General features: G+C 38.6%; 1 long non-coding RNA gene across 2 annotated transcripts in view; it reads right to left on the reverse strand.

The window, feature by feature from the left end:
• Positions 1–582: 582 nt before the first annotated feature.
• Positions 583–18,314, reverse strand: part of LOC120407442 — a 93,476-nt gene continuing 75,744 nt past the window's right edge. For both annotated transcript variants that reach the window (XR_005599969.1, XR_005599968.1), the window contains exons 8-9: positions 2,004–2,059; positions 583–731 (exon numbers count right to left, since the gene is read on the reverse strand). This is a non-coding gene — a long non-coding RNA (uncharacterized LOC120407442). The remainder of the gene's footprint in view (positions 732–2,003; positions 2,060–18,314) is intronic.

Genomic DNA, 18,314 nt, shown 5'->3' on the forward strand with positions numbered 1-18,314 from the left:
CAAACAGATGGAGCATAGACCATCCCCTCACCATACTCAATTGATGCACCCACAATATGGGGTAGTATTAGATTCTCATCACCTACGAGGCACCAAAGTGATGGTTTTAGCCAAGACTGCCCTTTTTCCATCCACATTTGATGAACACGGTGAAATGGTTTCTCTCAGATGTAGACTGGATTATAGTAACACACACCTTTGTTATCTGCAATGCACTCCTCTGGGACTACACATCGTAACTTTGAAAGGATTAATATTCCTCCATAATCAGGGCTAGACTGTGACATTTAGCCACTGCCTTCATAGGGGGAAGACTTCTTTCAGGACCTAGCCAAAGACCCACCCCGGTAACACTCAATCTGAAGAGGCCACGTCCCTTTGGAATTTGCCATTATGATGATGATCCAAACCCTGCATAGAATATCAAACTGTTCATTTTCTCATAGCTTTTCTTTGGTCCTTGTCAGTATATTATCTGAGTGATTCACACACAACAATCAATTTATTTTCACAACAACCCTGTGGTGAGGGAGTATTATCCCCATTTTACAGATGGAGAACTGAGGTACAGAGATATTCAGGTCAAAAGTGTTCACTAATTTTAGTGCTCAACCTGAGACACCTAGGACCTGATTTATCTGAGTACTTAGCATTTTTATAGCACTACATATGTTCAGAACTCCCATTTTCTTTCTCCTTGAGCACCATCTGTCTTGATTTAGAGAGTATTCCTGTGGGGAAAAAAGGTAGTCTGTGATCATATAATTGAAGGCTTTATCATAATGCATATACACAAGAAGGGCAAATTACGGTTGAATAGGCACTCTTAAATCGGGCATTTACTAACTTTTGAATGGTTGACTTGGCAACTTCAACATTCTTTTAATGTAGATTTTTTAAAATGATTTTCCTAGCAAACTCAAAAGCAGAAATTCCATCTTGCTGAAGCATATTAACTCTATAGATGGTTCAACAGCAGAGTTAGAATATTTAGATACACGGTGCAGCCCTCTGCCACTTGAGGTAATGGAGTAACTGACAGAAGTAGTAGGTTTTCATCCTACGTGAACCAGTCATTAGAGTATATGAGGGATATGTTTAGTCAGTGAGTTTCGCAACTCTTTGCTGACAATAGTGGAATGTTGGAAATATTCAGCTTCAGGTTCTGGAGAGGAATGTTACCTAGGAGTATAGACCCTTCTTTCCCTGCCTTCTTCCTCTGCCCCATCCATAAAATGAAGTCCCTGCATCCTGTCTCTTCCCTCCCCCTCACCTCCTTCCAAGGCCCTATTTCCCTCAACTGCATTTTGTGTCCATTTGATCTCCTGTTCCTCACTCCTCTGAATTCCAGTAAGGCAGCTATCTCCTTCTTTTGGGTACCTGCAAAGTATGGGGGGATTGAGAGGAAAGAACAAACAGTCTCCCTGCTTTCAGTGCCTGTGCACAGCACTACTGTTGCCCCTGGTTGCTGGGAAAGTCCTGCTCAGCTCCTGTAGCTGTGGGTTGGGAGCATGCCCAGAACAGATGACTGGAGAATTTAGCTGCCCAACTCGAACAAGTTTCTACTGAGAATATGCTAAATTGATTTTCTGAGAGGCTAATGATTTGGCTAAATCTGGGTACATTTTCATGGTGACAGCAAAAGGTAAATCCCTGATACCCTGAACTTAGAACGATCTCCTGCCAAAATTAAGTCCCTGCTCCAAATCAAGGAGACATGATAGCCACTCAGTTAAATAATTATACGATTGTTTTAACATGGGTAAAACAAGGTATATTTTACTAATCTCATTCTGAGAAATGGCCAAACCATTCTTGCTGAAATGTTAACATATCAGCCTTAGGCAGACAGTTGACATGAAAAATTTCAGCCCAAATGCTTGAAGCTTGATAAAAGATATATGCAACTGAAAAAGGATGTTATAATAGAAAAGTGATAGGCAACTTTAGCCATAGGCAACACACCCAGCTTTGATTATAATATAAATGTGATGACCCCTTACCTGTAAAGCATACAGTTTTGGAAAGGGCTTCTAGATTGACATGTAGATTAATAGCCCTGAAAAAAAAAACATTCAAAATGGGAGTTAATCCATTCGTCAGTGCTGGTTATGCTTTGAAATTCCATGTTGTCAATATGAGCATTTTCACTGCAAAAGTCTCTTTCATACTCAATACCAGAGTGTCCTAGTAATAAATAAACTATTTCAAACATGGTTAGAAGATGGATGGTTTCCCTTTAAAAATGCTGTTGCAGTAAATTAAATGGAAAAATTAAATGCTAATGAAAAGAAAAACAAATGACACTTGATTTGATGCTTAACATTTCTGTCAGAGGAAGAGATGATTCAATTAATGTGCTTTATTAAATGATGTAAAATGCAGTTGGGCTTGTATATTGGGAATGCACTAGGAAGATGTGCACTGCATAAGCACAAAGATTTAAGGATAGAGGTTAGATTATCTTTCTGCCAAAGTAATACATTAGTGATCAAAGTTGACATTGACAGCTATGGGAAAGAGATAATGTACCTAGATATCTTACAGCAAGAGAAGTGAGCTCTCTTCCACTTTCTTCTGTCCATTTCTGCTGAAAGGCATTGATAGTCTTTTCCCCTGTTGTTAAATTTGCCAGTAGAAATAAATTCCAAACATAGACACTGCTGTCTACAGTTAGGGAATGCTCCATTCATTCTGTATCTTTTCATTCATTGTAGGTTTACCATTAGCCAGAGCACTAATCTACTATCAGGTGTAATTCCTACAGGATTTCTTTGGTTAGGCTGGTCATTGAATTTGAAAGTGGGAAATTAGACTGGAGGAAATCAGTCGCACAAATACAAGTGCATCTCTTGGCAGCACCTTTATACAATATCAGAATAGAAAGTGATGGCTAAGGAATTTGACAAGCAGGGTATAATTACAACTAAGGTAATCAAGCCAGCATCCACAGTGAAAGGAAGAGGAAACATACATGCTTGTGTATATATATGCATTTAGATATATAATGCGCACACACACACACACACACACACACATGTATGTATGTATATATATAAAAAATCATAATTTTTGAAAACTGCAATATTTTCTTTTCAGTACAACACATGAAGCACTACCACAGGCGTGTTCATTTTTACTTGTGCTTGTTATAAGTAGGGATGGGTACACTCATTTTACTTAATTTTGGAAACAATTTAAATATCATGGGTTCAAAAGTTTGATTTAAACACAGATGGTTTTGAATTTTGTTTAAGATAATAATGAAAAAGAGACGGATGAAAAGAATCAATGAAGCTAAGGGAAGGCAGAGTAAAAAAAAATTGGGGAATATTAAAAAAAAGGAACAGTGAGAAGTAATGTTTTTGGAAGAATTAGATAACATAAAATATATACTTTTCCTCTTGTAAAATCCTTTTGGTACTTCTTGGTTTATTGTAAGTATCCCAAAATGCCTCGCTGTGTGGCAACACAGATTAGCCTGGACTGTAATGAGACTTCAAAATATGACATCACAGCTTTTTAAAAGACTCAGTGCAATGCGTGATATCTTTGATCTCAAGCAGTAGTGCATTTTAGGGTTATTTTCGGTGAATCAGGAAGTAGAAAATAGTTTTCACTATGAAGAAAAATAAAATAAATTTAAAACTGTTTTCTGTGTTGAATGTTATTCAACAACTGGATAGCAGAGACACTTAGCACAGAAGTCTGTGCCTAACTCTGTTTTCATTTTTGATTTACTCTTCACTTTTAAACATCTCTGTTGACGACATTACAAATGGTACTCTACTCTAGTAACAGGTGTCACAATTTCAGGGTAACTGCATCTTTCCCCGCCACGTGGTTCATTCCAGAAGTGCCCATCCAGGTCTCAGGTCTTCAGTGGTCAACTGTGTCTGGGCAGGGACACTTGTCTCACTCCTTCCTGACTAGGGGTTTTAAGGCTGCACAGCTCTCTGCCTTACACTGTGATATCCCCACAAGCCTAACAGCCAGCACCCATACATTGCTTTCTCTCCAAGGCTTCTGAACATTGTATTGTCAGCAGTTACAAGTTACGACACAGCTCTTTCTAAGCAAGCACAATCATTCTTAAGGTAAAAGCATTACAGAAAAAAAACATAAAAAAGCAATAAAGAAATGTAAACACACACTGAACATACCAGGAGTCACTATCTTATGGCCTTAGTATCCCAAAATAATTCCAATCCTTCTACAAATTTACTGTAGGTAAATTAGACTTTCCTGTATGAAGGTATTTTCCTAACTTAACAGGGGGCTGCTGGAAAAACAAGCAGGAAAGCAACACAATGGCTAGGGATAAGCAGCCTCCCAACAAACACTTGAGAGGCAATTCCAAGACAATAGCCTATCTCCAGGTTCCAGCCTGAAGTTACACTGTTTTGTCAAGGCTGGGAGCTTAGAGATCAAAGGGACACTAAATGATTAAAAGGACTTTCTGGAAAGAGAGGAAGGGGAAGTGGCACATACTGTTCCTGCTGAGAACAGACTGAGATACACCAAAGATACAGTTCCTGTGGGAGTGTCTGAAAGCAACTGAAGCCTTTCCCGGGTGCCTCAGAAATGGTAGTAAGCTTTAAGGAGAGACAAGCAATAGTATAGAGTATTTATTGTTTTAAGGTCAGTTTTATCTAAAATACTTTTTTTCTAAATAAACAATACTTTGCTTTAAGAAGGCTGTCTGGTGACTGGATAGTACTGGGTCCTGAAATGGAGGTACTGAAAGTAAGTGAGGCCTGCTGAGTAATCACTCTTAGCATCTGGGTACTGCAGCCCAAGGCATGGTCAAGACTGTGATTCCATCCCAACAGAGGTTGAGGCCTGAAAGCAAGTGCACTAGAAGAGACAACAGGCGTAAGACATGAAGTTAGCCATTTAGTAGAGGCACACACATATTTGAACAAGCACCCTTCCATGGGCAAACATCTATGTCCAGACCCAAAATTACTAAAAATAAGCATAGCTCCTTTGGTGTCATAGTTACTAGAGCGACTGCAGATACCATCACCAATGGCTTTCTAGTCTAGTCTAGTTTATATGGAGTTTTACATGGTGCTCATCACCATAGTATAAGAGTGCCTTCCTGTACTGCATTAAGCAATGTGACTACATATCTGTCACATGTTTGTTTTCTCATCCTCACCTCAAGGGATGAAGCATGTGCAGTGAAGTGTCTTGTTTTGGTAGGGTGTTTTGAGTTTTCAGGGGAAATTTTTTTAAATATAAATATCCATGTTGCTATATATTTATGTTAGAGAAGGCAAGGTAAAAAAAAAAGTGCTTTGCCTTTGCAATGCAAGGTGGGGAGCTTTGTGATAGCCCTCAGTTTCTGCAGGAGTTCATTCCGTAGTCTCGAGGAAGTTCGGTCTCCCGCACAGATAAACTTTACCGTTAATGTAGATAATTCTGTTGTGCCCAAGGAGTGAAGTTATTGACTATCGTCTTTATCCTGAAGCTTTAGGTGGTCTTTTAGATGTCCCGGGTCCAGGACATGGAGTGACTTGGAGGTAAGGACTGAGACCTTGAACTTGATTTGAAATTCTTATGAGAAGCCAGGATAGAGAGTGCAGGACGGGTCTGGTATCCTTGTGCTCATGGTATCCTGTGTTCCTGAGGAGAGGTGCTGCAATGTCCTATGATAGTTTGAGTTTTCTAAGCACTGAAGGCTTCATGCCCACTTATGTTGCATAACTGTTGAAATATCTAGAAATATCACACATAAATCACTGCATTGTTTGAGTTAGCAATAAAGTTAGCTGCAATATATTTCTGCTTAGATTTCATATACTGTGAAGAAAGCTGGGAGAGGTTGTCCCATATTGTTCCATATAAATACCAGATGATCTGTGTGAAATATGAATGTATCACAACCACAATAACAGAAAAAGCTGCAACTGCTTAAGCACTCCCCTTTCCTTTTGGATATGTGATAAATGTTCTCCTCTAGAAAAGAGACCCTGGAAGATTGCTCGGAATGTCCCTGAAGAATAACCTTTAGAGATTGGTGTAAGTGGCCACTAGGTGCCGCAATTATACCACAGATGGACTTGTCAACCTATATTTATCTAGCAGGTAAAAAATGTATGATACTGAAGAAGGTAGTTTGTATACGAACCTTTCAAAAAGCTCATGACATTGATCCATTCACTTATAAACCTAAAGTTATCATGTTATGTTGCAAAATGGAAATGATACATATAGTATTTACTGGGGAGTGTATAGATAATAACTCTGTTCTGTGTTTTGTAGATTGCATTATTTAACATTTAGCTACTTCCCTTCTCCACCATTATGAGAGAATGTGAAGATGGAAGTTAGCAATGCAACAGCTTGATTCTATCGCGTAGTTCTCTTATTCTGAATTATTTTCAGAAGCATGTGCTTTTAAAGTATTAGAACAGAAGACTTTTTAAAGAGACTTGACTGACATAGCTAAAAAAAGATAGACATATAAATGACAGCTTAATATAAACTACTTGTGCTATCTTTTTATTGTAAAACAAAGTCTAAAAGAACAAATGAAACCCTCAAGGTAACAGGTGAAACTTTTTAATGGATTAGCAAGAATTAAAGAAGATTCTTTGTCCACGAAAATAACATAATTACTACTTCCACCACACTGTAAGATATGTTATAAATTTAGCTTGCCCTCCCCCCAAGCAAAAAGAAAATAAACTGATTTTATTTTGTGAACAGTAGAGAGAAGCTAATGAAAGCTAATGATGATTTTCACCATTGCAGTCTCTCAGGAGTGTATTTTCAAAATAAGTTAGTCAAATATTGCAACAGGAAGTGAGAATTGAGAACTTCTCCAGTAGAGCTCAGGCTCATGTGAAAGCACCCCCAGAACAAATACAATTAAAAATGATAGGATAACCTTGACAGTGGTGCAGTCCAATTTGCACCCCAGTCAGTTGTTATTGTTAGGTGAGGATTTTTTTAACCCTTTTCTTTTCATCACTGTGCTTCTCAGAAGAGTTTGAAGCTAACAATTCTTGATGGATGGTAGTAACTTCCCTTTCCAACAGCCACATTCTTCATGTAGAAACAACATGCTTTGTTTAAGGAGGTTGAAGTGCAAATGAAGAAATGCTATTCCCAGACAATGCTGAGCCTGCAACTCTAAACTGCAATATTGAGCTTTCTCTAGTACAGTGTAGACAGAAATCCTTTTTTTGTTTTTAAACTGAAAGTTTGCATCCATTAGCTTCAAGGTTCGTAATTAGTGTTTGGGCCAAACAAAGAGACAATATGATGTCATGTCTAGACAACATGTAAATTAATATGAAAGCAATTGAGTTACAAATTCTATACTAATACAAATTAATCTGAATTAAGTTTAATCCACAGTTATTAACTGATTAAATGTGGCTGTTGGTAGCTACAGGGTGCTGACTTCCATCTGTGATTATTAGGGGCACAGCTTAATCACTGATTCTGTACTGAAAAATATTTAAAGCAAATGTCATATACACTGACTGTTCATGCTTGTTCACTGAATGGAACATCTACGGATGCAAATCTGAAATCTACATTTTTAAGATATGTAGAAAGCTTTTCTTGAATTTCATAATTAGCTTTTGGTTAGAGGGCTGCTTAGGTCTTCTTGTGTTGACTGGCTCATTTGCCATCCTCCTTTTGAGATGCATATATCTGTGCTAGAGAAATTCTCTGCTGTTGTGAACATTCAAAAATAGTAACATAAAATCCATATCTTTCCATTTATTATTGTTATTCAAAATACATGAAACCTGTTGCCAGAAATAAGCAGGTATGTGTGTGACATAGATCCCACTCAGCTAAAGCTGCTTACATTTCAGAGCTGGATATTCACTAATGTAAACAACACACTGACAGACTTGTCCACTAAAATTATGAAAATGTTGATAGTAGCTGACAGAGCAAAATATATTCAGCCATGATTTTTTTAAAATATATATATATTGGCAGAAAAATAAAATTTTCCTTTCCCAAGCCACATAATATTAATAATATTTACTATTCCTGGTAGGTTTTTAGTCCAAATAATAAATAGAATTAAAGTTTTTTGAAAATTGAAAATAAAGATATAGACCTTGGTTTTCTTGCATATAGATAATTCCCGTGATATACCAACAAGCCCAAACTGCTAACAACTACCAGATTGGGGTTTTGTTGTTTTTTTTTAAAGCCACTAAAAATGTTATGGAAAGTATTCTATCCTCCCTTTTTGTCTGTGAACAGCTAACTAACTCATAAGAAAACTCTCAACGTTTTTTCAAAGCTTTGGAATCTATTATGAATCTATCAGATAGTAGATATAGCTGATAATTACATACTATGTGATATCAAAACCAGGGTCATTGTATTGTATAGACTCTTTAATAGACAACCTACTCATTGCCATAATAACAGAAGCTGTCATGACCGTGGTCTGTGCCTAGCATGAAGCCCTAAACAATTCTGACAAGCTGCAGCTCATTAAGGGACAGTCATTTTGTTGAAATGTCTATCAGCTCTCAGGGATGTACCAAGATGAATAGACCCAAAACAATAGCCCCATTTGTTAGAGCAGTAGCTTCTCTAATACATGATGAGACAATCAAGCCAAGCTGCCTTCAGCACAAAGACATAATTAATCAAATGGACAAATGGTTCAAAAATTGCTCTAGTACATTCTGTAGTGGACAGAGGTTTCCATGGAAACATTGGCGTTTGCATCACACTTAATGACCATTCTGTACAATGAAGTTAAAAAAAAAAAAAGCATGGAAAAAAAAAGTCTAAATAAATAAATAAAGAGCAAGTGGTAGCTTTAAGGAAGATGCTTCGGGCATAGCTCCCTGATACCAGAGAAATTAATGACTGCATTTCCATAGATTCATAGATTTTAATGCTAGCCTGCACTCCTGCACAATGCAGGGCAAAGAACTTCATCTAGTAAACTCTGCATCAAGCTCATATCTTCTGTTTGAGCTAGGTCATATCTTTCAGAAAGACATCCAGTCTTATAGACTTTAAGGTCATGGAATCACCATCATTTGAAGTTTTTAAATCATATCCCTTGGAATTTGTTTCAAGTGGTTAATTATAGTCACTGTTAAAAATTGGTACCTTATTTCTAGTCTGAATATTCCCAGCATTAGCTTGCAACCATTGGATTTTGTTATGCTTAACTCTTGCTCTAATCCCTAGGCATGACTGCCCACGTCCTGACCTCTGACATGGCTAATCTGCTTACAGCCACTGTAGATGAGAGTCCTGCAGTGTTCCTCAAATGATTCCAAATTAAAATGTAAGGAAATAGAAACTCTTGACTGTGGAGAATTCCAGTGTTTAGTGAATGTTTACCCCAAATTTTTCAGAGCTATTCACTAAAGTTGGGCACCCAACTTGAGATACCTGCATATGTTTCTGCCTCCACACTACAGTTGGGTCATTCTTTATGATTTAACCTGGCTGATATACATTTAATTTTCTGGATAATTTTCCCAATGTTTTCCTTTTTCACTTCCTCTTCTGTCAACGAGCCCAATTTGTGGCAGCTTATCCTTCAGCGGGACTTGGCTCCTACTTTAGCTCATCACAACTACAAATAGCTGTTACCACAACCCTCAGAGGCTGTGCGTGTTGTCTCCATGATACTCCCAGTCCCTTGTGGTCTCTGGAACTTGGGACCTGAATCTCCATGATCCTATTGATTTCATGATGCAATATTAGGTTCCAACTGAGTATTAGGTACTAGTATGAACAAAAGAAGCACAAGGGTTGGTCAGGTAGATTTTGTATGGAATATCGTAAGCACTGAGCTCTCTGAATGGAAATAAAGACTATAAGTTGTAAGGGTGCTGTTGTTTGTGTTATGGCAACAAAAGTATGTCCACTGGGGAGGAAAAACGATACAACACTTCTTGGGCCAAACCCTGAAGTCCTTAGTCAATACATCCCTGCCCATTATTGAAGTTGTTATCTGAAATCATAACCAGATTTTGATGTTAATCTGCACTCATGGAACTCTTTCTAGAATTAAATAAATGTATGCTTGCTTTTAGTTAACTAGAATCACTGCAAATTCATCTTTATTAGGAGGAGGCCTCTACTACTTAGTTTACTTTAGTGACTTCAACTTCACGGGACTGTCTCATCTCAGTGTGTGCCAAATGGAAATCACACACAAATTCTCCTGGACTGAGATAATATAGCCTTACCAGGGCTAGGATTTTCTTTCAAATAAATGACAAAATTGGACATTCTCTTCCTCTGTCTTTTCAAAGAGCTCTCATAAAGGCTGATTCAATTTTTTTAAAATGGTCTAGATTTCTGCTTTGCAGAAGCCAGGTATCTGAAAATAAACTGTCTGAAGCATCTATATATTTTTATAACACACAAAATGTGTGTGCGTATGCATGTGTAAATTATATATGCAATAATGCACTGAAGGTTCATTATTTAACCTGGATTATTACTTTTGCTCTCCAGTCATCATATTTTTGTATGCTTAGTTAGGTGGTATTCTTTAATAGGACTATTTTTCACTTTCTTTCAAGTGAAGAAAACAGTATACTGCTCTGAGTAGTCAAAATTCAGCAATCTCTGCCTACATATTTAACTTTGAACTACCTTTCACCCTTCCCTTGCAGAAGTCCTTATTTATCATGTCTTTATCATGTCCCATGTCAGCCATTACAATTTCATCTTTTATGGTCTTCCTAATTCCCTGCTCACTAAACTTCAGGGGGTCCAGAATTCTGTGACCAGACTACTCCTACGCTCCAGGAGATCTGACATTCTCACCCCCATCCTTCATCACCTGGACTGGATTTTTATTCATTTCAGAAGCCAATTCAAAATTGTCCTCCTGCTTCAAAACTCTCTATGAATTTACTGCACCCTACTACACTTCTCTGACCTCTTCTCCTGCCAACTCTCTCCATTCTTCTAATCTTGATCTCCTTTTTTGTATTTTGTCTGTGACTCTCCATAGTTGTGTGTCACCCTTTTTCTTGTGCCTCCACATCTATCTGGAAGTATCTTATTTGGAGTCACTACCTTTCTTCAAAATTCATCTCAAATCCTCCGCAGTCTGGCTTTCTGATCACTTTTTCTGGTCATTTATTCCTCAGGCCAACGAAAGACTGATCTGTAAATGAAGCAACCTCCTTAGTTCCTGGTTGGAGGGAATATCTTAATGTGACCCTAACAACATCCCAATGCAAGAGGGCAAGGGACTCATGGTATCTAGTAGGGAGTTTAAGCTTCACCCCAATTCATTAATATTATAACCTGTATCTGATATGTGTCATGTAAGGTATCATTGGAAAACTAATAACACACTGATCATTAATATTATTGTGTGGTGTATGTGTGGTAAATACCAAAGAGACCATACAAATATGAAGTAAATATGGAACTAAAATGTGTTTTCCTGACAAGCCTGGGGAGTGGGTAAACCCTTTTTCTCTCAAAGGATAGGCTGATGCCTCCAGCCAGGTGTCATCAGAGTTGATTAGCAATCACATCAAGTGACCGTTCATTTGCATTGGAGAGGACTAGAACAGATCCATTTTCATTTTAGCTAACACCAGTGGGGGAAGAAACCAGCCTGGGACTTCATTCACCAACAGAATCCATGTCTCTTTCCTCACTATTTGAATGAACTTTACTTTGGGGAGGGAAGGTGGGTGGGATCTTCAGGAGAATCCATTTCAAAGCTTCACTGGACTATAAGGGAGACAGACAAAGAACTGCAAGTTATCTTTCACCTAAGAACACAAAAGAACTGAGCACTTTGGTTTTTGTGAAAGATCCTGACCAAAAGGGTGGTCAGCCATCTTGCTGGAAGATTATGTGGTAAGAATCTTACCTTGAACCAGGATTGTAGTTTTGTTAAGTGTTAGTCTCTAGAAAGTGTTCTTCACTTTTACTTGCTTTCCCAATGATCCCTGTATCCTTCATTGGGATGACTAGCATTTTACTGTTTCAATCTGACATCTCTCCATTCATCCCAGTACATTGTTAGCTTGCTCTCACTATTCAGTCAAAGCTCTTAGCTCACAGTGTATTATCCTATATACAGTTCTGTGGAGTATTTTGAGATATTTTCCATGCAAATATTTACAAAAAAATCCAATAAAACATTCCACAGCTTTCTCTCTTTCTCTGGCTATATTTCCTTGGTGATAAATAGATTGGGAGAAAAAATCTTTTAAACCTTTTAATTGTGACAGTATCTTGTTACATTTACTCACTCAATAAAACACTTATCTCATAAACTGTATAGAAAGGGAGAGTGAAAAAGTTTCTACAGAATCTAAGTCAGAGAAAGTAGGGAAATCTGTGCTGGAAAATGGAAAACATTGTAGGTAACCCTGGAAAAATGTCAATACAAATTAAATGCAAAAATGGAATATTTTCAGAAACTAAAAGGCTCTGATCTGGATGCAAAATCTTCAGGCCTGGTCTACTTAGTATAGCTATGTCAGTTAAGAGTGTATAAAAATAAATAAAAAATCAATCTCTGACCCACCTAGCTATGCTACCAAAAGCCCTAGAGTAGGTGCAGATATACCTGCAAAAAGTCCTTTTGCTGGCATAGCTAATTTTGTGGTGGGAATTGGTATAAACTGTGCAGGTAAAAACACCTTTTTGCTAGTATATTCTTGACTCCTTCAGAAGGGGTTGTTGGTATAGGTCTACTGGAAAATCCTTTATACTTTAGACCAGGCCTTAATATGAAACTTGTCCCATTCAGGGGCGGCTCCAGGCACCAGCACGCCAAGCGCGTGCCTGGGGCGGCAAGCCACTGGGGGCGCTCTGCCAGTTGCCGTGAGGGTGGTAGGCAGGTTGCTTTCGGCGGCATGCCTGCGGAGGGTCCACTGGTCCCGTGGCTTCGGCGGACCTCCTGCAGGCGTGCCTGCCGTGCTTGGGGCGGCAAAATACCTAGAGCCACCCCGGTCCCATTAACATCAATGTGAATGCTTACCTGCTTAAAATATTTTGCTAGATCAGTACCTTTAAGCCACTTATATATATATATATATATATATATATATATATATATTTGAAGTATATATAATTTTCTGGTAGTGGTATGGAGCATTATAGTAATGGGACTATTCAAATGCTTAAATTTATGCACATGCTTAAGTGGTTTACAGAGCTAAGACCATGGAGAACTGAGAGTTTCAATCACAATGATTTTTTTAAGGTTTTTTTTTAAGAAAGTGATTTTTTTTATAGGTAACCTTCAAATAGTCTGTAAAGTATTGTACAATTGTGCTGTAGCTCTGACATGTTTTCCCCTGTCTTTCACTGCACCTCTTTTTCAATAACTCAATACCTTTGGCATTTAATAGAATTTAAATGTATTAACAACAAGCATTACCTGTAGGCCATAAATAATGTTGTTTATTATATTAGGTGTTTAAAATTAGAGAAAGTCAAACACTTCCAAATTTTTAATATTTCTACAAAACATTTTTGCAATTTTTAAAAAATATTTTCATGAAAAATATGCTTGCTGTTTTTTGACCAGTTTATGGAAGGGTGGTAATTTTTCAAAATTTCTGTGAAAAAAATATAAAATAGCATGTTTCTTGTGAACATTTATATGGGTTTTTTAACTAACTTTATTTAAAATATGACACCTGGGAACTGGGATTTAATTATGAATATGTGCTGCTAATTTGGCATGATTTTGACTTCATTTGCTTTATTATCCTCTTAGCCTCTTACTGCCTGTGCTTGAATAGGGTAAAAAAAAAAAAAAAAGTGGTGATATTCCCAGTAAAAGGGATGGCAGCTCTATCTTTTTCTTCATCCTTAACTTCCAGTCCCCCCCAGCATATTTTACCTTTGTTCAGCTGAAGGCACTGGAAAAAATGAAGGGCATAACATAATATAAGAACATAAGAAAGGCCGTACCGGGTCAGACCAAAGGTCCATCTAGCCCAGTATCTGTCTACCGACAGTGGCCAATGCCAGGTGCCCCTGAGGGAGTGAACCTAACAGGCAATGATCAAGTGATCTCTCTCCTGCCATCCATCTCCATCCTCTGACGAACAGAGGCTAGGGACACCATTCTTACCCATCCTGGCTAATAGCCATTTATGGACTTAGCCACCATGAATTTATCCAGTCCCCTTTTAAACATTGTTATAGTCCTAGCCTTCACAACCTCCTCAGGTAAGGAGTTCCACAAGTTGACTGTGAGCTGCGTGAAGAAGAACTTCCTTTTATTTGTTTTAAACCTGCTGCCTACTAATTTCATTTGGTGACCCCTAGTTCTTGTATTATGGGAATAAGTAAATAACTTTTCCTTATCCACTTTCTCAACATCACTCATGATTTTATATACCTCTATCATGTCCCCCCTTAGTCTTCTCTTTTCCAAACTGAAGAGTCCTAGCCTCTTTAATCTTTCCTCATATGGGACCCTCTCTAAACCCCTAATCATTTTAGTTGCTCTTTTCTGAACCTTTTCTAGTGCTAGAATATCTTTTTTGAGGTGAGGAGACCACATCTGTACACAGTATTCGAGATGTGGGCATACCATGGATTTATATAAGGGCAATAATATAGTCTCAGTCTTATTCTCTATCCCCTTTTTAATGATTCCTAACATCCTGTTTGCTTTTTTGACCACCTCTGCACACTGCGTGGACATCTTTAGAGAACTATCCACGATAACTCCAAGATCTTTTTCCTGACTCGTTGTAGCTAAATTAGCCCCCATCATGTTGTATGTATAGTTGGGGTTATTTTTTCCAATGTGCATTACTTTACATTTATCCACATTAAATTTCATTTGCCATTTTGTTGCCCAATCACTTAGTTTTGTGAGATCTTTTTGAAGTTCTTCACAATCTGCTTTGGTCTTAACTATCTTGAGTAGTTTAGTATCATCTGCAAACTTTGCCACCTCACTGTTTACCCCTTTCTCCAGATCATTTATGAATAAATTGAATAGATTGCATAACTCCATGCTCCCCAATTTATAACTCAAACATGACCCAATAGGGTGTGGAATCTGAATTGTAAGTAATAGAAGATATAATGCTTCGTGGATTAATCCATGCAGAAACAATTAAAATTGCAAGTTTCTGCTTATGGAGCACCTTGTGGGTGGGATTGCTGCATGTGCAAGCCAAATTCAATACTGGTTCACCGATGTTGGTTTGTTAGTAAGGACCCCCACAAAAAGAATCTGTCATATAGAAGGTAGAAAGTAAAGAGGCAAATGCTATGGTGGGTCTAAAGGGATAAGAGAAGGCATGCAGCTCCTGGTGGGGTTGAGAAATGCTGCGTTTAAATTGGTAGTTTTCTCAGAGCCCTTGAAGGATGAGGGTGGTGTGGAAGCAGATAAAGAAGGGCAGCATTAAGGAACCATGTAAGTGGATACAGTCCTCTTTCTCTTTTGTGTATATATTTTTTAATCTCCAGCCTTTAAATCATGTTTGGTGATATGAAGCTTCACAACCTTATCAACAATAAACAGTGAACAAATGTAAAAAAAAATGTCTGCAATGATTATGCCATTGGTCACTTTTAGATTGTTGTAAAGTATAGAGTACTTGAGGCATCATGCTGGTGTACAGAGGGCTTAAGCTAATAAGCATAGAGGATGCATAGGATCAAAATGCTATCCTAGTAGGCAAAAACTCTTCCTTTTGAAGACAAAAAAGTGTCTAAGCCCAACAATTTTAGTAGCCCTCACTATGCCTTTTCTAAAGCATGGGTTAAAATATATGGCGCTGGATAAAGGAGGGCTTTGCAGATATACTTTTCTGAATCAAGAAAGTCACTATCAAACCACAAGTTAAATAACTGAAGAAATTTTGAAACAGCTAAAAGATGATGCAGTCATGAGAAATAAGTAATATGGACTGAACTTTGCTGTGGTAAAAGCTGGTGAAACTCCTATTGAATGGCATACTCCTATTAACCTCAGGGATTTTACACAGCTTTTTCCAGGTCTTATTTTGGTTTTATGTGTTCATAAATTCATGCTTGACAAAACAGATGGATTTAATGATAATGTTACTGTTACAGGGTCACTGGCCCCTTTAAGAGAGAGTGGTGGCCAGTGTGCCTGTGACTGCATATCTGCTGCCCAGTTGGGCATAAAGAAAGGCACCTGGGCCTTATAAAGGTAAATTGATGCAACTAGGTGGGGGAAACGTTCAGCTGGAGCTGCTGGAAAAGGCTCAGGAAAGAAACAGTTAGGGAAGCTCCTGTCTGAAAGTACAGGCCTAGGAAGAGTAACTTTGTAACAGGGCGTCTATATCCTGGGAAACTCCCCCAAATCTGGTAATTTTTGAGTAAAATATTTTGAATGGAAATTCCTAGTTTCCCAAGTTGAAATATTTTACTCACAAATTCCCAGGTTTTGGGAAATTTCCCAGGATATAGAAAAAAAAATAAAATATATGGAGATAATAATAGGAAATATACCAATCTTCTAGAACTAGAAGGGACCTTGAAAGGTCATTGAGTTCAGCCCCGTGTCTTCACTAGCAGGACCAATTTTTGGCCCAGATCCCTAAGTGGCCCTCTCAAAGATTGAACTCATAACCCTAGGTTTAGCAGGCCAATGCTCAAACCACTGAGCTATCCCTCCCTCAAAAGCACTGTAAAAACCTTCATCTGGGAATTTTTCACCAGATTTGGGACATTTTTAGCACTAGGTTGGGAAAAGTTGGCATCACGATATAGAAGCACTGCTTTGTAACTCCTCTGATCTCAAGGGGAGAAGGTGAATCAGCAGAGCCTAGAAAGGGCCAACAATTGTGCCTAGTGAAGAGGCTAGTAGCCAAGCAGACCTTAGGGAGGAGGTGCTGAGCTGAGTGGGGTGAGTAGGAAGAGACATTACTTGGGGTTGACTTGATGTTAATAAACCAGACCCCAAGAAGGGCTGTGTTACTAACTATAGAGAAGCCTCTGTGGTGTTACTGAGGAGCCTGAATAAATGGGAAACTGAGACAGACCTCTGCTGAGCCGCATGTGAGCGATGGGGTTATACAGGGCAGGTGTGTCCTTGGCATACAATATTGCACTTAACTTTTTGTGGTAAAATATTTGATAGAGGGCCACACAATGCTAAGTGGAAAATGTAACTCAAATTGGTTTGAATATGAACTGTCACATGGACTGAAAACTGTCTGCAGATTATAAGAAAGGCAATACCCAAAGCTGTATTTTTGTCATGGGTAAGACAGGAATCATGGCTTTTAACTCCCCCCCACACCTCCAATATCCATGACTCTGGACATTTTGGGCTATCGGTTTTGTGCATCAGTGAATGTGCTAATAAACAGATAACTGGAGGCGCTCAGTGATCTAGATTTGACAAAATAAGCATGATCCAAACCCCACTAAAGTCAATGGAAAGCTGCCTTCACACCCTGAATGCCTGGCCTATGGAAGAAGCGAAGAGAGAGATCTCGCCTCTAAACTGGACTGATTTGTTCTCCTAGTTTTGTCTGAATTCCAGAGGGTGGTCCCTGCAGTGGTAGGGCTGAATTAGCACTAGAATGGCAGTTTGAAATTATTTTTAAATGATTAGTTATATCGTTTTTAATACCATTTATATGGAAAAAATGAAGGATGTTTTGATGAATGAAGCATATCATAACTTCTGCTATTTTTGCTATCAATTAAGACTATTTGGGGGGGTCTTTGTTTTTTGGTGGCCATGACTTGTCAGAATATATTTATACAATTTATTAGACGTGGTAACAATGAAGAAGAGTGATATTTAGGAAACACTTATTTTATTATTATCTCTCTCTCTTTTTTTTAAAAACAAAAGCACCAATTCTAACATTCTCACTGCAGGTGTGTTACATCACTGTTGGGGCCACGGTTTTAGTTAGTACTATTAATGTTATTTGACAAAGGTAAATGATAGCACTACACATAGACACTGACTCCATGGGTGCTCAGGGGCTCAAGCACCCATGCAGAACAAATAGGGGGTGCTCAGCACCCATGGGGCTGGCCAGGGCTGCAGCTCTGGTGGTCTTAGGGCTAGCTGCCAATCAGCTATTCAGTGGCTGGCCCTATGCTCCCAGCAGCTCTTCAGTGGCTTCCCTGCTGGTCAGCTGTTGAGTGGGACTGCCTGCCACTCACTCTTCTTTCCCCCCTCCCCCACTCACTGCCCTTAAGGCAGGAGGGGGCAGAAAGTAGCAAGCAGTGGGTTGGAGGTGCTCAGGAGAGGGAGTATTGGGGGAGGGAGTGGGAGCAGGAAGAGGTGGAGTAGGGGCAGGGCCTTGGGAGAGGTGGTGGAGTGTGTGTAGGGCACCCACCAGAAAAAC

This window comes from Mauremys reevesii, linkage group 6, assembly GCF_016161935.1.
Source record: "Mauremys reevesii isolate NIE-2019 linkage group 6, ASM1616193v1, whole genome shotgun sequence".
In the NCBI taxonomy this organism is placed as follows: domain Eukaryota; kingdom Metazoa; phylum Chordata; order Testudines; family Geoemydidae; genus Mauremys; species Mauremys reevesii.